Source organism: Protopterus annectens, chromosome 3.part0 (assembly GCF_019279795.1).
Source record: "Protopterus annectens isolate FY-2018-M chromosome 3.part0, PAN1.0, whole genome shotgun sequence".
Taxonomy (NCBI): Eukaryota; Metazoa; Chordata; order Ceratodontiformes; family Protopteridae; genus Protopterus; species Protopterus annectens.
In genome coordinates this window covers 450,740,918-450,754,107 of record NC_056731.1, presented here as the reverse complement: position 1 = coordinate 450,754,107, position 13,190 = coordinate 450,740,918, and the positions used below count along the sequence as shown (strand labels likewise).

The window sequence follows — 13,190 nt, the reverse complement described above, 5'->3', positions numbered from 1 at the left end:
GATTCTTTATCCAGGTAGGAAGGATCAATTCAGAGAGTTCATATGTAGGGTTTTTTTTTTGTGGAGAAAATGAGCCAGGAAGGGGGAGCCCTTAGAGTACCAGTGGATTAGAAAATAACCCTTAAGATTTGATATCCAGGTAGGAAGGATAAATTCAGAGAGTTCAGATATAGTTTTTCCTGTTTTTGTTTTTGTAGAGCAAATGAGTGGGGAAGGGGAGCCCTTAGAGTACTGGTGGATTAGAGAATAACCCTTAAGAGTGACTAGTACACCTCGTGGTGGACTGGAAGGGGGACACAGCAGCTTCCTCTGGAAGTCAGTACCCAGCCATCATCACAATAGTTAACTGCAATAAAATGACAAAATAGGCCTGACAATTTCACTATTAAAGACATTTTTTTAAAATAAACTCATGTATGGCAAAAGCCTTAGAGTTATGAAGCCGGATAAAAGGGGGACATAGTCATTATTGATAGTTCTGAATACTCAACAAGAATGATTGATTTATTATCAGATGAATTTACATACAGGAGGGTATCCATCAATGAGATTATTGTTGCTTATGCTAGAGTTGACTTCACCCTTTTTGATTTGGTGTTGTAAGAGTTTATGGATCATGAAACTTGGGAGTACCTGAATGTTTCCAAACCTGCTATTTCTTCCATCTTTGGCATTCCCACAATCCATAAATGCAGCCAAAATCCTCTTTTAAGGCCAATTGTTGCAGTGACAGTTTCCAAGACTGAATAGCTGGCTAAATTTTTTGATTTAAAATGTAAAGGTCTTTTAGAATCTTCTTCTTTTGGCTTTTCCCAGTTAGGGGTCGCCACAGTGGATCACCTGTCTGCTCATGATTGGCAGTAGAGTTTTACAGTGTCAAGTTGCCAGCCCGGCGCCCAAACTTCCACGGAAGGCACACACACCCACACACTCACTCCTAGGGCCAATTTAGAGTGTCCAATCTACCTACAGCATGTCTTTGTGATGTGGGAGAAAACCGGAGCACCCGGAGGAAACCCATGTGACCACAGGGAGGACATGCAGACTCCGCACAGAAGGCACCCCAGCCAAGGATCAAACCGGAGAACATCTTGCTGTGAGGTGACAATGCTAACCACTGCATCACCGTGGCCTCCCAAAGGTCTTTTAGAATCTAAACCTTACATTTTAAGCGATTCTTGGCACTTTTTTGAAAACCTGGATTCCAAACAATATGACAATGGGATAATGTTTATTCCTGTGGATGTTGTTAACTTGTTTCCTGTCATTCCTCATGTTATTGACTTGGAAAGATTTTCTCAGTTTTTGAATGCTCAAAAGCACATTCCCTCTTCAGATATTCAAGTTTTGGCACCATTATTGAAGTTGACTTTGACTAACAGTTATATACTCTTTGAAGGTGAATATTTTCACCAAATTGCTAGTGTGGCTATGGGGGAAGCTTTGCTCCCTTGTATGCTAACATTATTTTGGCTATTTAGGAATAGCAGTTTGTTTTTGTGCCTGACTTTTTATTATTGCTACATTAATACTGCAGTTTTTTGGATGATATCTTGATTCTCTGGATGGATATGCTTGAGCAATTGAACGAGTTTCAGTTAGCCTGGGAAAAATCTACTTCTTTTTTTAAAATTTACTTATGCAACTGACCCTTGTAGGATCAGTTATTTTGATATTCTTTTTAGAAAACTGTGTTTACCAATGTTATGTATTCAACATTTATAGAAAAGAAACCTTTTCTAATTTTTACCTGCACTACAGTAGCCACCCTTATCACCAGTAAAATGGTGTTAAAGATCAGATGGTGCACCTATTGAGATTGGTTTTTGAAGATTCTGTATTCAGTAAAGAAATTCATCACTTATTTTGTATGTTTTTGGACAGGGGCTACCCTTATGACCTTTTGAGGGATGTTAAGGCTGAAATTTTAAATGCCTAGCAGGATAGGTTTGCTCCAGTTTTAAACATTAAAACTCTTAGTGGCAACTTTGCCATCAACAGTGTGTTAAACATGAGGTAATGAAGTATTACTAGTACCTCACACCCATTCTTTACTATTCCCTATAGTAGAGACGTTGGTAGATACAGTAGATCAGTGAAATCATTGGAATTTAATTTTGTCGGATGATTTGAAGAGGGTGTTGGGCTTGTGCCCTACAGTTATTTTTAGCAAAGGAAAGAAGATTAAATATATGTTGGAAAGCAATTCTATAAAAGGAAAAGATGACTGTAAACAAGTTGCTATGAGAAAGTGTGGTTGCTGCAAATTTTGTAGATTTATACATGAAGGAACATATAATGTGGTATTTGGTTTTGGTAGGACAATTTTTTTTGTCTCAGTAGAAGTAACTGCAACACAATATGGATGGTCTACTTAGAGAGTTGCACTTAATGCGATGCATTCTATGTTGGGAAAACCAGCAAGAAATTGAGACAAAGAATTAGGGAATATATGTACAACATTAAAAAGAAAAAGTCTACTAATGCTGTTAATAGGCACCGGACTGTTTGCCCTAACTTTAAGAAGTTTATGTTTTTTATCATTGATAGGGTGGTGACATCAGAAATGGGGGGGGGGGTGATCCTGATATTTTGAGTTTAAGGAGTTAGTATGGCAGTTGAGGCTTAATGCCTACATTTCTCTGAGTTTGCACAACTATCGATTATGAGTGTTTTGAAGAGGAAAGCAAATGTGTCTTTGATTCTTACAATATGCCTTTAAATATTTGGTTAGTAAAACAAAAAACAAAAAAAAAGCTCAAAAAATGTTTCACTTCTGATTTTATGCATTTTATATTGAATGTTGAAGGTAGGCTTGTCATTTTATTGCAGTTAACTATTGTGATGATGGCTTGGTGTTGACTTGTGTATTTTTAGCTATTTTTAGTTATTTATTATGCATTTTCATAATACCATATGGTAGTGTGCAATTAATTATTCATGAGAAGTTAGTTGGGTTGCTGTGATTGGTTGACAGTTATTTAACTTATGTGAGAGTGCAATTAAATACTCTGATGAAGTCCTTTTTGAACGTACAAGGACAAAAACGTTGTCTTTGCACAGTGTTTAAAAATAAATTTCATGTGTGGGAGACATATTCATGGTTATTTCCATCTTTTGTTTGGTTAGGTTTCATGTGGTTTAGCTGTGGTTAACATTTAATAGTGCACATTTTCTGATTTGGACAAGGCAGAGTTCAACAGGGCTATCAAATGTAATTTATTTGATTCCAAGGCAATCAAACATATGTTGTAGATGAAGGAGCAAATATTTATTTCCCCATTTCTTCTTGCAGGTTTCTGGCACCTGTTTTGCAGCCAGAGTAATTTTGTTTTCATTTAATAAAGCCAGACATAATGGAGCTTTAAAACCAGTCTCACTGACTTCTAATTCATGAAATGTTATTGATATCTATCATATTCATTGCTCCACAACAGAGCTTCATGATGGCCCAGCTATTGTGACGACGGAGGCAGATATGGCAATATGCTATAGAGCACTTCTTAGCACCTCACAACAGTTTTCAGTCATTAAACAGATACACTGTTTAGAAAATTCTATGAAAGGCAAAATCCTTTCAGGAAATATATGTTGTTATTATTAAGAAGTATACATGACAATTGTTTTTGCTCCCTACTGAAATGTCGACACTAAACATGCCGAGTGCCGACATACAGAAAAAAAAGATCAAAAATACAAGAGAAGAGCGAATCTTGAATATTGCTGTTCTCCTTCAAATTTCTTTGGGCAAGCTCTCCACATTCCCCATACTTATATATATATATATATATATATATATATATATATATATATATTAATTCCAAGATCACCATACTTCAGAGAAAAGGGAATATTCAGTGAAATGGCCATTTCATACTTAGTATATGTAAGTCCGTTTTTTCAACCATTCAGTCTCAATGTTTCAGGACTCGATCTAGCAGTTGCTGACATTTCAAATAATTACCTATTTAGTATTGTAGTTTCTATATTAAATATATAAAATATATAAGTATCCTTCCTGTTGCATGCTTACTTCACATTACCTGGAAACATTTTCTGCACCAGTCTGGAGCATACATAAGGCCGATAAAATCTCCTCTACCACATTCTTTACAGTAACGAGTTCCACACCATTTGCACATGTAGGTCTGCAAAAGATGAAATAAAAATATGGATAATAGTTTTAGTAGCTTACCACTAAGAAATGCAAGGGCAGCTATGAACTAAGGGCTGTATTTGAGTCAGAGACAAAAGTATGGTCTCTTTTAACTATATTCAGAAGCTTAGATGCAACCAACAGCTCTGTGCATTCTTTATGTATAATGGTAGCTGCTTCTTTGAAATCAAGAACAAGAATTCTTACAGGCAAATTTCTTCTAACTTCACCCCACCCGCTATTTCCTCTATGCCCTTTCCCTCTTGACACTTCCTCATCCCCTATTGAAATCATTCTGGACTAAGGCTTTTCATCATTTTCAAAATGAAAATACCATTTACATGGGCCCTGCCAATATTGCAGAATGTCTGCTGTCTTACTTAGCAAAACCCCTCCATCACCTCTTCAGCTGGAATCTCTCCACTGATGAGATCCTGAGTTGTGGGAAAGAACTGTTCTGGTGCCCATTCATAATGGTGATCCATCCACTGACCCTAGGAATTACAGGCCTGTTATTTTCGCTAGTATTATGTACAAGGCTATTGACACATTATTGCTGAACTAATATACAATGATATAGCCAACTTTATAACACTAGATACCTACAAGATTGGTTTTGTAAAAGCAAACCTTGCTTTCTCTGTCTCATTTAGTTCTTTGGAATTGTTACTGGGGGCACAGATAAAAGATATACAATCAATGCTACGAACCTGGACTTTGCAAAAGGCCTTTGATACTATCCCCAATACTAAGATTATTGACAAACTCTCCCAAGCCAACATTAAGCCCAAACTTCATCATCAGTATCCCATAGGGATCTGTCTTGGGCCCCTTCCTCTTTGCATATACTTCTTTGATATGAAAACTGATATCAAGCAATTTCTGCTAGCCATGGTTCCTGATGGTTGTAAACTGGCCATAGTTATGACATCACTTTCTGACAATCAAATTCCCCAGCAAGGGCTGGACCAAACAAATGCTGTGTATATTAACTATAGGCTTTATCTCAATGCCAAGAAATGCAGCACATTTTCCTTTGGTAATTCTAGCATTACCACAGCATATCCTATGGATAACATTCCAATTAAATCTGACCCAAGGACTTGGGTATCTATAAACAATAAAAAACACTGGTAACTATAAAGGCTGTTCTCCTCTGGTGCTTCGGACCCAAAAAAAACACTCGGCAAATGGTGCAACACTTTTATTCCAAAAGATAATCCACAAGTACGATAGAGATAACAAAAAAAATATGTTATCTCTATCGTACTTGTGGATTATCTTTTGGAATAAAAGTGTTGCACCATTTGCCGAGTGTTTTTTGTGGGTCCGAAGCACCAGAGGAGGACAGCCTTTATAGTTACCGGACAGTGTTTTTTATTGTTTTTGGAATACTTTCTGACCACGGACTTTTGTACTTGGGTATCTATGTTAATAACAAACTCCCCTTTGACCACCATGTCTCTGTTGGGGTTAGAAAATCATTCAACCTTGCACAATGTATCTTTCAGGGTATCTCCTTAAGGTCCAAAGAAATTATGGTCCCAGTTTATTCCTGATCATTAGTCCCATCATTGACTATAGTCTCCTCTTTGTAATGTGCTTCACTATACACCTACTGCAATGGGTTTTCACCAATAAAATTTCAGGTCTTAGTACCCTTAGCTACTTTGACAGATTTAAATCTTGTCTCTCTTGTCAGTGTCGTATAGGCTCATGAGGGGTGATTTCTGCTTAGCCTTCCCTCCACTGAATGAACCTGCATTCTTTAAACATCTTCACCTAAAGTGAACCAGCGGTAAAGTGAATATCTGCTCAAGAGATCTAAACCTATAATGACACATTAAAAATAGCAGCTCTTATGACAGGTACCTAATCCAAACTATCCCTCATTTCTGGAATAGGCTCCCCTTACTTATCAAGCAAAATACTTCTCTGGCAATATTTAAAACCAGTCTGGATGATTATCATAAATTTTCACCTGGGTTATGTGGGGAACATTTAATTAATGGTGGACAGTATTATACTGGGTATGGATTAATGTCTCAGTGATCTCTTTGTCTGTAAATTAATAAGAACCTGTTACCCTAGGAACATCAGATGAAATAAATTAAAGAAAAAACATTGAACTTCCTCTTTTTTTAGATATCCATCACAAAGAGGGTGTTGTTGTGCTAATGGACAAGACATCAGAGATGCCCGGGAAAACTAAGTTTAGCAAAATGCAATTAGTAGTAATGTAGACACAGAAAGGCCTAGAAAAAAATGTGTATTTATTGTGTTGCTGTTATTTAAGCATTCCTGTCAGAGGTCTTTTTTCTTTAAGAAAATAAATAAACAGCACACAAACCCCCCTACTCAAATGTAAAGCAGCTGCAGCACCCCAGAGAGAAGTATTATAAATCTGACCATTCTGTTTGTTGGTCTCCTGTTCCATCCTGCCCATGGTCTACCTTGAAAATTAATCAAGTAGATTATGGGGGAGATGGAGCAGGAAGACAACACATTTGAAAGTGTAAGGAAGGTGTGTGACATGAAGAGAAAACCGTCCTCTCAGCACTAATGTGAGATAAGTTTTTTTAATACTGTTACTGGCAGGCACACCTCTCAACTGTACTGCATTTGGCAGTACATTTTGATATGTAGTCTTGCTTAACCCCACCTCTCTGCAAGATTTTCCAAGTTAGCAACTCTAGGCATGAGTTATTAACACTTTACTAAACCTTTTCTTTTTTGCATGCAGTATATGTTCCTACATTGTCCGATGCAGTTGAGGGATCAGATGATCAGGTGATAGTGTAGCAACCAGTGAGAGCTTAGGAATACTGAAGAATGTATAGAATAAGAAAAATGGGACAACTGAAATGAAGTGGCATTATTTAGTGATGACAATCCACAACCCCTTGCCAGAAAACATCACATTTTATTGAGAACAAACCACAAATATGAGGAAAAACTGTGGACAGTTGAGAACTATGCTACACACACACACACACACACACACACACACACACACACACAACACATTTGACCATCAGTTACAGACATTTGTATGACTGTGCACTTGACGTCAAGTGAATGAATAAATACATAAATAATGTGGCATAAATATATATCAGCTCACTACTATCAGAAACATAAAATGCGATCCATTGCAGCTCTGCAATTAGAGACAAAGACCCCATATCAGGAATATTTTAAATATTTATCTCACATACTCAGAAATTTGCTAGAATAACAATCTTTGCATTAGCAGGCATTTTCTGAATGATATGAAGTCTTATACATCATTATTTGCTGACAGCAATCTAACTTGTCAGAAAGCCAAAAATTGTACAAGGAACAGACAAAAATACCTCTCACCTTTTTTACTAAAGAACTTTGGACAAAGCCAAATATAGTGGAGGGACAAAAAGCCCCAAAAGGTAATTTAAATATTATTTTTTATCTATTTGATAGCTGGGTAAACTCACTGGACACACTGTTCCTTTCCATGGGTGACTCGGGAACACTGTCTGATTAATTTGTTCAAACGCCACAATGTAAACAAATGTAATTTCTTTGGACTAAATGTCAGACAACTCAAATTCACTTAACAAGTTAGCACAACATCAAGTGTTGTGTCAGCATGCATTTTCTGGACAACAAGAACTGTGAAACTCTAATGACTGGCTTTATTTACTGACTGTAATCCTCAGTTATTTACTAGAAAATAAAGAATTTATTGAGGGACAGGGCACAAATGTGAGGCAAGATCAGAGACTTTCTGTAAAATCAGGGACAGATAAAAGGCAAGAAACACCAACTCACTTAAAAGGTTAACAGAAGAACAGGTGTTGCAGACATGCATTTTATGAACAATAAAAACCTATGAATCTCTAATGATTGGCATAATTGACTGACTGCAATTCTCATTGATTTTCTAGAAAATCAAACATTTTATAAGAACTATGAAACTCTAAAGAATAGCATTATTGACTAACTGTAGTTATCACTGATTAACTAGAGAATCAGTCATTTTATGAAAACTGTGAAACTCTAATGATTGTCATTACTGAGTGACTATAATCCTCATGGATTTACCAGAAAATCAAGGACAGGAAAATTATGAAGCAAAATCAGAGATTTTCTGCAAAATTGTGGACTGATGAGAGACAGACAAATTTAATTCTCTTAAAAAGTAAAAAAAAAAACAGGTGTTGCATAAACATGCATCTTCTGAACAATTAAAACTATGAAACTCTAATGACTGACAGTACTGACTGCCTGTAATCCTTACTGATTCAAAAGAATATCAAACATTTTACAGGGATGGCAAAATAAGAGACATGTTGCAAAATCCGGGAGAGCTGAGAGTCAGAGCTTTGCCATCTGCCTCAGTGCACACACACACACACACACACCACTGCAGTTATGTACCATATCTATATGTTGCTGCAATATCTTCAGCAATGTACTATTCTTTTTCCTTAAAAGACCACACTAGTTCAGGCTTGCCCACTATTGGTCTGTTTTGACTGAAAAAATCTCAAGGAAGTTTTTCTGTCTCATTGGCTGTTCATTTCAGCTAAAGAAAGAGAAGAAATCAGAGTTGTCATATATCAAAGAGGAGTGGGCCCACATTGAGAAGATGGAATCTTTTATTTATTGATTTATTTGTTACAGTGATGTTTATGGCACCCACAAGCTACCACCATCCCCCATCATGCTTTGTGCTAAATCCTGACTTGGTTGGTACTGAAAGTAAGGTAGGTATGCTGATAAAGTTCAACAAATCAGATGAAAAGTCAGTTAGGTGTCAGCATACATTCAATGGAAAGTACATGATAATGAGTCAGATCACTAAAACACAAAGGAAAGCTGCACAATGATAGCTGAAATATTGAATGGAAAATGTCTGTACGTTGAGCAGCATGCTGATTAGAGCTCCATCTGTGTGAAAACTTAGAAACTGTTAAAAATGCCAGTAAAAGTTGTCAATTTGGATAAAGTTCAGTTACTGGTAGAGGTGGGCAAGCCTGGAATTTTTGAAAAAGAGCTGAGACAAAGCCAAGTCAAGGGTCTGGCTTGGCTGTTAGAGCCCACCAAGAGCCATAGCAGACAATTAGAAAAGTAGCTAAGTTAAAAATAACTATGTCTGGAAGTTCAGAGCAAATTATTTAATTAAAAAATATATATATATATATATATAGTTACAGCCAAATAGACATTGGCATTGGAGGTATTCACTGAAATGAATGAATTCTGACTGTATGTTGATCATACTTCCTAACAGCTTACACCCAGCCTCCCCTTTCACCATGCCCAAGCTAAGGGACTGCTGACAATGAAAAACAGGAAACAATTATAATAAGCACTGTACAGAAGTACAGCACATTGTATGCAGCAACAAGAATGCTCCCTGGCTAGTAAAAAGAAATTCATTTTTTCACCTTAATGATTATTCAGTGCACAATAGTTCAACCACACTTTGCAAAAATAGTCAAACAGCCCAAGGTAAAAACTAAATATGCTGCCTAAATGGAACAACAAAAGTCTTGTGAAATGTGAATTTTGTTAGCTTTATGTAAGAAACAATATTTTAGTTCTCTTTAGGCAGCACACAATAATAGTAAAAAAACAAATGGTATTGTTAATAACCTAAATATTTGGGTACAAAATAAATTGTGAAGTTGCTACAAAATATAACACTGACAAACGTTGTTCTTTGATAGATACAGCCCTCCGACAAACCTTATCAGCCAACTGACCTTTCCTCTGATGTATTTATGTCCCCAAATAATAGCCCCTTTCTGTACACTAATTTCTCACTGAGAAAAGAATGAAAAATGTTAAAAATTACTGTAACATGATGCTGTTTAAGCTTGTGTTTGGTAAACCCATACACTTCTCTCCAACAAGCCACATTACTTTTTTTGCCAGCAGTGATTTTATGATGATCTTGTACTTTCATGTACAAGATGCCTCCACACCACTTCCCCAAAAAAGCAGCCCAGTTCTGTGCACATCTCTGTTGCTTGATGGTGAGGAAACTGAAAGAGAAAGAAACAACTACAATAATGTAATAATTTCAACATTTTCCACTTGAGCACATATACTCACCCCAAACGTACCCTAAGCACCTCTCAGAGATTCAAAGCATTGAGCTAAAACAGAGACAATTGAGAGACTGGGGCTTACCTCAGTACAAACAAAGAAACTCAAAATAATTCAGCCCATGTTGTCCTTAGCACTGGTAGTGCCTTCCAAGCTGTCTTGAATTCTTTCTCTCACTCTGTGGAAGCATGCAAGCACTCTGGAATAAAGGAACTAATGAGCCTTCATCTTACAAATGAGCTGCAAATCTTTTTAAAAAAGAATTGTCCAACTACGGTGTCTTACAATAGTCCTCTCCCATGAACATTTTTAAAATCTTCTCCCTTTTCACCATTGTGGCATGTCTCTGGTATTCCAGCCAATCACAATGCTTAGATATGCAGACTGGACCTAATAGAAAGCATTCTCACCCTACAGGTCTGGTCTGAATGAACAGTTCAACAGTCAGCAATTACACACACACAAAAAAACCCTGCAATTGTGGTTGGGACTTTCTCAGCTCTTTATCCTGCTTATTCACGACACAGAGATGAGCTTATAGTCAAGCTCAAGCCACTCTGGCTCATCCACCTCTGGGTACTCCTAATAATTTCAGTACCTGGATACCAGTAAAGAAGACATCTAGAGAAAGTAAGAAAATCAATCAGAAAAGGAGGAAAAAGACTCTGGCTAGGAAAACCTTACAGCTGCTCAGCAAAAGGGAGTTAAAGTTTCAACTTTATTACAGGAGATGATTTCCAGTAATTTAGAACAAAAATAAATGAAATGCACTCAGAAGTGTTTAACATAAGTGAGACATTGGAGAAATGTATAAAATCAAACTACAAAAGGCTGGAAACAATAGACTTAGTATTAGACAACTATTCAGATGAGCTGACAAAATGCAGAAATCACAACTTGAAATGAAGGAAACATTGAATGTACATGAGGTTTTCAAGAACTGTTTAAAAAAATAATATTGCTAGAAGACAGAAGAAAGAGAGTAAACCCAAGATTTTCTGCTGTACCAGAGTAACTAGAAGTAGCAGACTGCATTAAATTTATTCAAGTACATGTAAGCAACTGGACTGCTTTACCCAGGGCCGGTGTTAGCATTTTGGGGGCCCCCAGCAAATGTCAAGTTGGAGGCCCCCCTAGGCACTTCCAGTATAAGTATCATCCTAACAATGCCATCCATCCTAAGCAACCTTCTATTTCATGCAGCAAACTTTTAGTAGTAGTATCCACAGACAGACCTGCAGCTACAAGCTTTTACATTACAACAGGCCTATGTATCACACTATCACTATGTTGAGCTGTCTAACAAAGGGGCAGTTAGAGTTACTGGCACTTAGTTGCAACAGTGATACATTGCAATAAGTCTATGTACAGGTCCAGACTTAAAGTGAAATGATGACTGGACCTACATTTCAACACCCCCCCCCACACACACACACACACACCCTCCAGTCCTCACCTCTGAGTCCTTCTCCTTTTGGGCTCCCCATACTATCCACGATGTTCATCGTGTTACCCTGCTGCAGTCATCACACTTGGGTTATCCTGTCATCAGGCGGTCCCGCAGTTGGCCGGATTTCCAAAGTCTTGTTCCGACATCGGCTGCTGTCACCTCATCCCTGACGTCAATGCGCCAGGGGTACATATATTTCAACCGACGCCATTTTCTTCAGTCTTTCTTGCCGCGCAGTGCCCGAAGCAGAAGCAGTTCGCAAGTGCCAGTCGGCCGACTCCTGAGATTTTCGAATTTCAGACCGAAGTCTTCTATAAAGCTAAGTACCCGTTGAAACTTTTCTTGCCTCAGACCGATGTCAGAAAAAGTTAACAATTGTATTTCTTGTGGGAAGCAAATACCTCATAAGGACTTTCATTCTTATTGCATACCTTGCCTAGGCCCTGATCACGACGTCACTTCTTGTAGTTTTTGTGTAGATTTAATAAACGTACTATTAAAAGACGATTTGATTTCGCACAACACTTTTTTGGTAGAAAATTTAACTATAACATGCCATTGGACCTACCGACTACCGGCATGCACAAATAACGCAGGGACAAGGACCGACAGCCCAGGCCTAAGCCCGATTCTGAGGCCTCGGTTGATCCGGTCTCTGGTTCTCCGGTTATCAGTGAGGCTCCGATGCAGCCTCTGACTACCGCAGTTCTGGAACCCGAGACCGCTACAGATTTTTTGTCGGAATGTACTAGGCCGACACACCCTTTTACTTCAGACCCTACTGACGATTTACCTTCCAAGGACGTCGGTACTTCTGAAACACCATCGGTTTCTGAAGGCGTTTTCAGACCGATGACTCTTACAGTCAAAATGTTTTCCAAGTCGAAGACTACTTCTAAATCGAAAAAGGCTTCACTTCAGTCACCTGTTCAAGGCCCTATGCCTAAGAAACAGATGCTCAAAATGGCGGAAGATTTGATTTCTTTTATCAGGGGTTCACAGCCTCCTCCTGACAAAAGGCCTAGACAAGAGGAAGAATCTGTTTCCTCTGAACAACTGTCTATTTCTTCAGATTCCTCTGGGGACCAAGACTATTCCTTCTCTCCTTATGAAGATTCTGATGCTGAGGAATCTATTCCCTCAGCTTCCCCTCCAGAAGATTACTCTTTTGGGGAAACATTACACACTATGAGGGAACATTTTCACTGGGGAGGTCAGGATTACTCTGATTCCAAGAAAAGGCTGAGAGAGTTTCTTTTACTCCCCCAACATAGACCTCTAGCCATCCCTCCTGTTTTGGACATTGTGGATGATGTCTACTTAGAATCCAGTTTCAACCCTGACTCTCTACCTCCTGCCCCGGCCAAGTCTGACAGATGCTACAGAGTACCTGATTCCCACAAATTCCTTTACAAAAGCCCAGTAGCTGACCCAGAGACTATCTCCCAGGGTCCCAAGGGGGCTAAGGCTGCCATGGCTAAAAATCCA

General features: G+C 38.1%; 1 long non-coding RNA gene across 1 annotated transcript in view; it reads right to left on the bottom strand.

The window, feature by feature from the left end:
• Positions 1–4,043: 4,043 nt before the first annotated feature.
• Positions 4,044–13,190, bottom strand: part of LOC122797269 — a 33,934-nt gene continuing 24,787 nt past the window's right edge. Inside the window, exon 2 of the long non-coding RNA XR_006364040.1 lies at positions 4,044–4,148. This is a non-coding gene — a long non-coding RNA (uncharacterized LOC122797269). The remainder of the gene's footprint in view (positions 4,149–13,190) is intronic.